Consider the following 9,866-nt stretch of genomic DNA (forward strand, 5'->3'; position numbering starts at 1 on the left):
GTTTCGCAGCTCATCCTTAGTCTGATGGACAAACTTAACGAGTTAATCAAATTATTGAGGACATGCTTTGAGCTTATGTAGCAAAAACCCCTTCTAAGTGGGAGCAATACCTTCCTATCTTAGAATTTGCCTTTAATAGCTCAAAACATACATCCACTGGATATAGTCCTTTTATGTTGATGTATAGTTTTTCGCCATGTGCCCCAGTCGATGTCACGATTAATCGTGATACATTAGACAGTACATGCAACTTTTTGCAAGACATGAACCAAATGTTGCATATTACCAAAGAAAATGTTTAAACAACTCAAGATCCAACTCGATTTTATGCTGATCAAGATAGACGTCCTCATGCATTTACTATTGGTCAAAATGTTTTTTTGCATGTCCCTACTGACTCTATGTCATTGTCTACGAGCAAGTACTCTAAGTTAGCCCCACAATATTGTGGCCCATATGAAATCCTTAAGCGAGTTGGGTCATATGCTTATCACCTTGCCTTACCCCATAACGTTGGCATTCACCCTGTTTTTCACGTCAGTCGTCTAAAACCATTTTTAGGCTCTGGTGATAACACCATCACAATCCAGGATCTTGTAAAATTAAAGGATTTTTCTCACAAACCTCATGTTCCTGAACGAATTCTTGATTCTCGTACAAAACTTTTACGTTCTAAAGAGATTTGGCTATTCAAGATCTAATGGATGGATAAACCTATTGATGATGCCACATGGGAACGTGAGCATACTCTTAAGGCACAATTTCCTCACTTTATATTGCAAGAGTGCAATCTTTTATAAGCGAAGACGGTGTGGGGGTTGAAGTAGAATATTATGAGTAGGTACAGGAAGTTCCTAAAAATGGACAAATGGTTGATGTTGAAAATGAAGCATATTTTCTATAATGATGACTGAAGATGGTGTTGGAGGCTGAAGCAGATTTTTATGAGCGTTTGAGGAGAGTGAACTCATTCTATTTTTTTGATGGTGTAGGGGGCTGAAACATGCTTTCATGAGGGGAGAAGGAGAGCACACTTGATGTTGTAGGTACTGGACTTTCGGAATGGTGGATGTGGAAACAAATGTGGTCTCATGGAATGCAATGATAACAGGGCATATAAAACATGGATGTTTGTTGATATGATTTTGATGTGGAAAATTAAGCATATTCCTTTATCTTTTCATAACGTTGTGTAATGGTGGATATATCTTCCCTAGGGTCATCGCGTCTTCCAATCTCAAGGACCTTGGTAGTAAATGATGAGACTGTTGATATGGAAAACGAAGCACATTATCTATTTCTAACAAGGATGAGTGACGATGGTGTCAGGGGATGAAGCATAATTTCATGAGGGGATCCGGAGAGTATTGTCATTATGTTTTTTGTATGTGTAGGGCTTTGGTGGTCTACGACGAGGTGGTTGATGTGGACTTTGGTGGTAATCGGCTAAATGTTGGATGGGGAAAACAAAACAAATTCTTTGTTTGATAAGGATGAGTCATGAGGTTGTCGGGGGCTGTCACGACGGGACAAGGAGAGTAGACTCATTTTCTTTTTTGTTTTATGAGTGTTGATGGTGTGGAGTTGGAAGCATATTATTGAGGGTTGACGAGGGTACATGCTTTGAAGCTTGGAGATTTTAATGATATCATCAACCCTCACCTTTACAATTGTCTCTTTGAAGCATTTAATACACAACAACTCAGGCCAAATGTGTTGCTGTCATTGGAATACATTGCTCGACTCTAGACATTGGAGTTCATTGACAAAGTGATCACATTACATGATCTATAAAGTTGGTTGATTTTGTGGGCATTTTTTGTGAAAGGTTGAGGTATGCTTTGGAGAAGCTAGCTAATAAAAAATGAGTTGTTATCACAATGTCCTTAGTATCGGTTATGTGATAGGGCTAATGGGAAAAATGAAGTTCGAAAAAGTTGGATACTCTAAGTAGGAATGCAGAGCAGATGTTCTCTTCTTATGTCATCAAATGCTTCATGAAGGTGTATATTCAGACAAGACTATGCTCATTCATGAAGTTGGATTTTAACTACAAGGTAAGGTAAAAGGAGGCATTGAGGCTGTTGAAGGGGAAGAAAAAAGAAAAAAACAATAACCTTGATTTGGTTCAATGCTTCACGTATATTGGGACTCCTTTGCTTGTTTTTGTCTGGAGGTTGGACTATTCATCTTGTTGACTTCGAGACGGATATGGCTTCATTGTATTTTCTTTATCTCAAAATTGCCTACGTGTGTTTCTTACTTTGTTTACCTACAAAGATTGACTACGGTCATATGTAATATTGGACTATTTGGTATAAGGCCTCTGGCCATTGCAATTCTAATACCAATGGAGGATATATTCTCATGAAAAAAAAAAGAGTGCAATCTTTTGAACTAGGGGAGTATGTTATGTACACATAACGTTGTCGCGTTATTATGCGCGTACGTGTGGAAAGGGGCTTGGACCGAGGAGCGAGAGAGAGAGAGACGGAGAGAGATTCACCGACACGAAAAGCGAGAAGGAAAGAGATAGAATCGTAACACTTAATTATAATGACAAGAGATTACAATCCCTGATAGTTACAACCGACGAGGCGGCGACGGACCCGACACGGGGACCCTACTCACGCACACTGACGACAGTCACCCGACTCCAAGAAACAAAGGGAAAAGGGAGCGACTCTGCTGGAAGCACACGGGTTGTCCACGAAGCAGAGGCAACGCACTCCCACAGGCGGCGACGGACCCATAGAGAACGATGGCTCGAGTAGAGAGAGAGCTCGGCTTCCCTTCTGCAGCCGCGCTTCCCCTTCTCCCTCGCGCGGGATATCCTTCCTTTTCTTTCTCCTCTTCCTTTTATTCCATGTCCCCCTTTGGGATACGCACAATCCCCTCTAATAAATGCGTGTGGCTTAGTAGTCACATCCACCGGTTCACGTACAAAGTATCCAGTCACGCGTCCTTCCTTGTAGGGGCCGGTTTACGCGCTTTCTCTCCGATTCCGCCTATGACCGGTTTTCTTCACGACATCCACCCCCACCAAACCGCGCATCCACCGGTATGCGCAAGAGATGGGTAGATATCGAAGAAACCCGGCCTCACTCGTTGCTCTCCGGTTCTCCGCCGAACCCGAACTGATCGTCGTTGTCGCTCCCGCTCGCAGGCTTCGGCTTGTCTTCGAACTGCTTTTTGAAAGCTTTGATCCGCTTTCCGGCCACCGGCACCGCTAACCGTGTCTCGTCGAGCTTCGCAAGGTGGTACGTGTTGTTGCCGTTCGCGCTCGTCACCATGTAGAGCCCGAACCATCTCCTAGCAAACTTTCGCACCGCCTTGTGCTGATTGTCGAGGCTGCTGTCGTATACCAAGACCCAGTCGCCTTCCTCGATCTTCTTGACGAGAACTGGACGTTCCTTATGTCCGACGCTCGGCCACAACCGAGATTCTTTTCATACACAGAAAAACAGGTAATGAAACGCAACACAAAGGAGAGAAATGGTACACAGGAGGTTTACGTGGAAAACCCCAAAATAGGGGAAAAAACCACGGCAGCCCACAGGCTGCAAACTGTCACTATGTAGGAATATACAACAGTGAGATCACTGAGGCAACGACCTCGTGCTCTCAGATCTTCGCCACAGGCGGCGGTTACAACGGAGGCAGCGACCTCGTCTCTCTCTCACTCTCTCTGTACAGTTACGCGCTCTCTCTTCTTCTTGCACCAACAATGAAGAATGACAACAACAAGAACAGCTTAACTAAGAGTTTGCCCTAAGTCATATTTATACTAATATGACTTTTCGGCTATTTACAAATGTAGCCTCGATGGGCTCTCAGAAACATATTTACGAATATGTCTCTTCCTCCAGTTCATACCGGGCCTACACCATCCGGCTCTCCGCAGTCGGGTACTCCCCATCCGGACCATACCGGGCCTACACCATCCGGCTCTCCGCAGTCGGGTACTCCACATCCGGTCTATACCGGGCCTACACCATCCGGCTCTCCGCAGTCGGGTACTCCCCATCCGGTTCATACCGGGCCTACACCATCCGGCTCTCCGCAGTCGGGTACTCCCCATCCGGTTCATACCGGGCCTACACCATCTGGCTCTCCGCAGTCGGGAACTCCCCATCCAGTTCATACCGATTCGGCCTCGGCCGAGTTTGTTCGTCGGCACTGCACTTCTCCCTTCCCATCCGGAGGGACCTGTCTCCCAACACTTCTTTGGTCGCAACCGGTGCGTCCGGTTGAACCGGGTCTTGTTACGCTCCCTCGCCGCTCGCAGCTTTTCCTTCGCCTGTATTACGTCCTCCGGCCTCCGCTTGAGTTGCCGAATCCGCGCCGCGAGCAACTCCTCCCGGCTCATTTCGTCCTTCCAATCTACTGCCGCCCACGAAGAAACCGTCCATTCCACCGGCATGATCGGCTTTTGTCCGTACATTAGCTCCGTCGGCATAAACCCTGTCACCGAATTGTGCGTAGTCCGGTCCGCCCATAGCGCGTAAGGAAGGAGTCGCGGCCAATTCCCGACCTGCCCACCGCATGCACGCACCAACGCCTTTACAATCGGTCCGTGCCCACGTTCCACCTTTCCGTTCGCCTCCAGATTGTACGTCGTGGTGAGGGAGAGTTTGATGCCTAGCCGGTCGAACAACTCCTCGGCCTCCCGCGCATCCAGCTCTCCCCGGTCCGCCATGATCCTCCCGACGCACCCGTACCGACACACTACTTCTTCGATCAGGAACCGGCATGCCGTCGCGGTTGTCTTGCTTTGCAGTGCGCGGCCTTCCACCTGGTTCGTTAAGTCTTCCCATGCAAGCACCAGGTATCACATCTGTCCTACCCCCATCGGCATCGTCACCAAGTCCACCATCCATTTGAAATGGACCGTAGGCGGGTAGGTCGGGTGTAGCTCGTCCCGGTGTCGGGCTGCGGAGTGCATCTGACAGCTCTCGCAAGTCGTTACAAACCGATGCACGTCCTGGTACAGCCCAGGCCACCAGTACTTCTCCTTTAGCTTCTTGAAAGTGGCCCACCTTCTGCGGTGCCCGGCCCAGGGGCTCTCGTGAAATGCCGTCAGTAGTTTCCCTTGTTCTTCCTTCTTTGCCACTACTCGAAGTGGAATGCCGGTTCTCTTCTTTGGGTGCCTCCATATGCACCCGTCCCGCAGGAAGAATCGGTACGCCTTCCTCCGTATCCGGCTCGCCTCCTCTCTTGCCCATGTTGCGTCCGGCGTCATCGTCTGTAGGAACCTCCCGATTTGGAGCCACTCCCCGTCGTACCTGCTTTCGTCAAATTCGTTAAGTGCCGGAGTGTTCCCTTTCCTTGTCGTTACGCTAGCCGACCCGAAGAAGTCCTCGCCGACTTCTTCGTCTTCCGAAACCATGCCGTCTTCGTCGTTGAACCTTGCCCTCGAAAGCATGTCGGCCATGGCGTTGTCCTTTTCGGAGATGTGCCATATCTCCGGGTTCAGGGACTTAATGTATGCTATCCACCGGAGCATTGCTAGGTCCGGCGTTGTGCATCCGAAAACCATGCCGAGTATCGGCAGGCAGTTCGTCTCGATAATCACCTCCGTCCCGATCAGATAATCCTTGTCGGCCTTGACCGCCGAAACGACACCCCAAAGTTCGCGCTTAACTTGGGCGTACCCTCGCTGTCGCTCGCTCAATACCTTCGCCCCGAACCGGATCGGGAATCGTACGCCGCCCTTGTCCTCCTGACTGATTACCCACCTGATCCCGGTCGAGCCGGTGTCCACCGTTACGCAAATGGGAACTTCCTTGCCATAAACCGCTTTACGGAGAGCCGGCGCTGCCGTAAGCGCCTCCTTTAGTCTCCGAACCGACTCCGTGTGCTGTGTCCTCCACTCAAAGCTACGCCCCTTTTATAATAGTCCGTAGAGGGGTTCCGCGACATGTGCGTAGTGCGGGATCCAGATGTGGTAGAACGCTGTCGAGATATTGCGCAAGTGCGTGTGGAATCGAGGCGGGACCGCGGGGGTCTCGAACCAAAGAGCAAGCGAGGGAGGAGACAGAGAGAGAACCGGCTACGCAGGACCGGGGATACACAGGGACACGGCCCTTCAGCACGGAGAACGCGAACAGACACCGACACAGACAGATGCGAACGACTAAATATGTATATTAACAAAATTGCTAACACGATTACAACCCTCGATGGGGCACAGGTTGGTTACAACTGAACAGGCCGGCGAACAGATGCCGATGCCTGTTCGCTTCGACGCCAAACGGGGTAGCAGGTCGGAGGTGCTGCCGGAAGCACTCGGGCGTTCCTCGAAACAGCGCGAGCCTCCCCGGAACCCTGCACAGAAGCTTTGGAGCTCGAGAAGGAAGGAAACACAGAGAGAGAGAGAGAGAGAGAGAAGCGTCCAGAAACGGTCCGGCAGCACTTCGTCCTCTCCGCGCGAGATGCCTGCAACAGCTCTTTCCTGCTCCTTATATAGGCCGACGAGCAGGCCGTCCTATCAGCTTTATTCCCTGTCCCTTTTGGACAGGGATCCGCGCCGTTTTTCACGCATCCGCGTAGTTACGCCGCCGACTCGTACAGTTCGCGCGCGCGACCGAAAAGACTGTTCGCGCGGTCTTTGTCTCCACTTGAGTTAGGGCCCGTTCCTGCCGATTATCCTCCTAATTCGCTTTTATGTACAACTTGGAGCTTGCGCGCGTGAAGAACCGGTTCCCACGCCTAGGTGCGCCGATTCCGCCTATGGACGGTTTTCTTCACGACATCCGCCCCCACCTAACCGCGCATCCTCCGGTATGCGCCAAGAGAGTTGGGACGGAGAAAACCGGCCCATCTTCATTCCTCGCCCGTCGGTTCTTCCTCGTTTCCGGATCGTTCGTCACTGCTGTCTAGGAGAGCCGGGTCCGGCTCGTCGTCATGTCGCTTCTTGAATGCTTTGATCCGCTTCCCTGCAACCGGTATCGCCACTCTCGTGCCGTCAAGTTCCGCCAGGTGATATGTCCCGTTGTCATTGGCGCTTCGTACCACGTAAGGCCCGAACCACCTTCGTGCGAACTTCCGTGTGGCTCGGTGCTGGTTGTCGAGGCTGCTGTCGTAGACGAGCACCCAGTCACCTTCTTCGATTTTCGTCGGTCGGAGCCGGTGCGTTCGGTCGAACCTGGCTTTGTTCTTTGCCCTCGCTGCCCGGAGCCTCTCCGCAGCCAGTTCCACGTCCTCCGGTCTCCGCTCGAGTTGTCGTATACGCGCGGCCAACAACTCCTCCCGGCTCATCTCGCCCCTCCAATCGACCGTCGCCCATGAGGAGATCGTCCGCTCTATCGGCATGATCGGCTTCTGGCCGAACATGAGCTCCGTCGGCATGTACCCGGTTACCGAACTGTGCGTGGTCCGGTCTGCCCACAAGGCATAAGGCAGCAGCCGCGGCCAGTTACCGACTTGGCCTCTGCACGCCCGAACCAACGCCTTGACGATCGGTCCGTGTCCGCGCTCCACCTTCCCATTCGCCTCCGGATTGTACGCAGTGGTGAGCGAGAGCTTAACTCCGAGCCGGTCGAACAGCTCCGCGGGTTCTTCGGCGTCCAACTCCCCTCGGTCAGCCACGATCTTCCCGACGCACCCGTACCGGCATATCACGTCTTCGATTAGGAACCGGCATACGGCCGCGGTCGTTTTGTTCGGAAGGGCCCGGCCTTCCACCTGGTTCGTCAGATCCTCCCGCGCTAGGACCAGGTACCGCATCTGTCCTACTCCCATTGGCATCGTTACCAGATCTACCATCCATTTGAAGTGGATGGTCGGAGGGTACGTGGGGTGAAGCTCGTCCCGATGTCGGACTATGGAGTGCGTCTGACAGCTCTCGCAAGTCGTCACGAACCGATGCACGTCCTGGTACTGCCCCGGCCACCAATACTTCCCCTTCAGTTTCTCAAACGTAGCCCATGTTCCACGGTGTCCAGCCCAAGGGCTGTCGTGGTAGGCCGTCAGCAGCTCCTCCTGTTCTTCCTTCATCGCCACCACCTGGAGCGGAGCGCCGTCCCTCTTCTTCGGGTGCTTCCATAGGTAGCCGTCCCGGAGAAAGAACCGGTACGCTTTCCTCCGGATCCGGTTGGCCTCGTCCTTTGTCCATGACGCATCGGGCGTCATTGTCTTCAAAAACCCACCGATCTGCAGCCACTCCCCGTCGTACTTGCTCGCGTCGAAGTCGTTAAGCGCCGGAGTGCTTGTCCCGCCGGTTGTTACATACGCAGTCTCGAAGAAGTCCACGCCGACCTCTTCGTCCTCCGAGACCATGCCGCCCTCGTCCTCGAATCTCGCCCTTGAAAGCATGTCGGCCATGGCGTTGTCTTTCCCGGAAATGTGTCGTATTACCGGGTCTAGGGACTTGATGTACGCTATCCACCTGAGCATTGCCAGGTCCGGCGTCGCGCACCCGGAAACCATGCCGAGAATCGGCATGCAATCCGTCTCTATGATTACCTCCGTCCCGATCAGATAGTCCTTGTCGACCTTCACCGCCGAAACGATACCCCAGAGTTCGCGTTTAACCTGGGCGTATCCTCGCTGCCGTTCGCCGAGGACCTTCGCGCCGAATCGGATCGGAAACCGATTGCCGTCCTCGTCTTCTTGGTTGACGACCCACCCGATTCCGGTCGGACTCGTGTCAACCGTTATGTACACTGGGGTGTCCTTCCCGTAGACAGCCTTTCGGAGCGCCGGTGCTGCCGAAAGAGCCTCCTTCAGCTTCCGGACCGACTCCGCGTGCTTGTCTAGCCATTCGAATCTTCGCCCTTTCTTCAATAATCCGTACAGTGGCTCCGCGACGTGCACGTAATGCGGGATCCATATGTGGTAGAAGGCGCATGCTCCCAAGAATCTTCGTACTTCCGTGACCGAGCTGCAGTCAGGCTTCATCGCGGAGATGGCCTCTACCTTTGCCGGAGACGGTTTCCGGCCATATGGCCCGCACAAATGTCCGACCACCATGATTTCCGACTGCCCGAAGGCAGACTTCTCCCCCGAGAAGGTGAGCCTCGCATCCTCTAGCCTTTGCAGCACCTTCTCGCAGTCGTCGATGTGCATTACCACGAAGCGCCGGCATCCGTCCGGCCCGACCGTCTCGTCCTTCTCTTCTACGGGGCATCCCTTGATCGGGATGTCGTCTAGAAACGGCATGGTGATGTCCGGGATGCAGTCCCTCAGCACCTTGTTCATTGCATTCACCATGTGGGCCACCGAGTTGGTCCCTCCTTGCGGCAGCGTACACATCCGCACTAGGCCGAGGGGAGTTCGCATCGTCGTAATGTCTCTGCTCTCCACGGCTAGCTGGAACTGGTCATACCCTGAGTATAGATCACCGACCGAGTAAATCGACCTTCCGGCGAAGGCCTCCGCGAACTCGTCTATGGTCGGTCCGATCCCTGCGTTCCGAATGGTCACCCTATTGACCGGCTGCAGGTCCTGAATGAAGCGCAATGATCCGTTTTTCTTTGGCACGGTAAACCAGCGGTTTGAATACGGGGCGCTCGACGGCTCGAGAATGCCCATATCAACTTTCTGCTTCAACAGCTCCATCAACTTCGGGATGTGAGCTCTCGGAACCGAAATTGGCTTGAGATTCCACGGTACATGCGGTACCGTGAATATCACCATCGGCTCTACGATCGTCGGGTCCACGCACCCGATTTCCTCCGGCGAGAATGCGAAGGCTTTCCCGTGCCTTCCGAGCATTCTCCGGAACCGGTCTTCCTCCGCCGGCAGTAGGAACCCGCCCCCACCGATCTTCAGCTCGCGGAGCGTCTCGTTGGTGAAGGTGTGTCCTATGCAGGCCGGATCTCGTAAGCTGGGGTCCGATGCAACCCCTTTGATTCGGGATTCGC

Source organism: Azolla caroliniana, unplaced genomic scaffold, assembly GCF_043228905.1.
Source record: "Azolla caroliniana isolate FFs.n. ecotype wild unplaced genomic scaffold, voAzoCaro1.0.p SCAF_5, whole genome shotgun sequence".
Taxonomy (NCBI): Eukaryota; Viridiplantae; Streptophyta; class Polypodiopsida; order Salviniales; family Salviniaceae; genus Azolla; species Azolla caroliniana.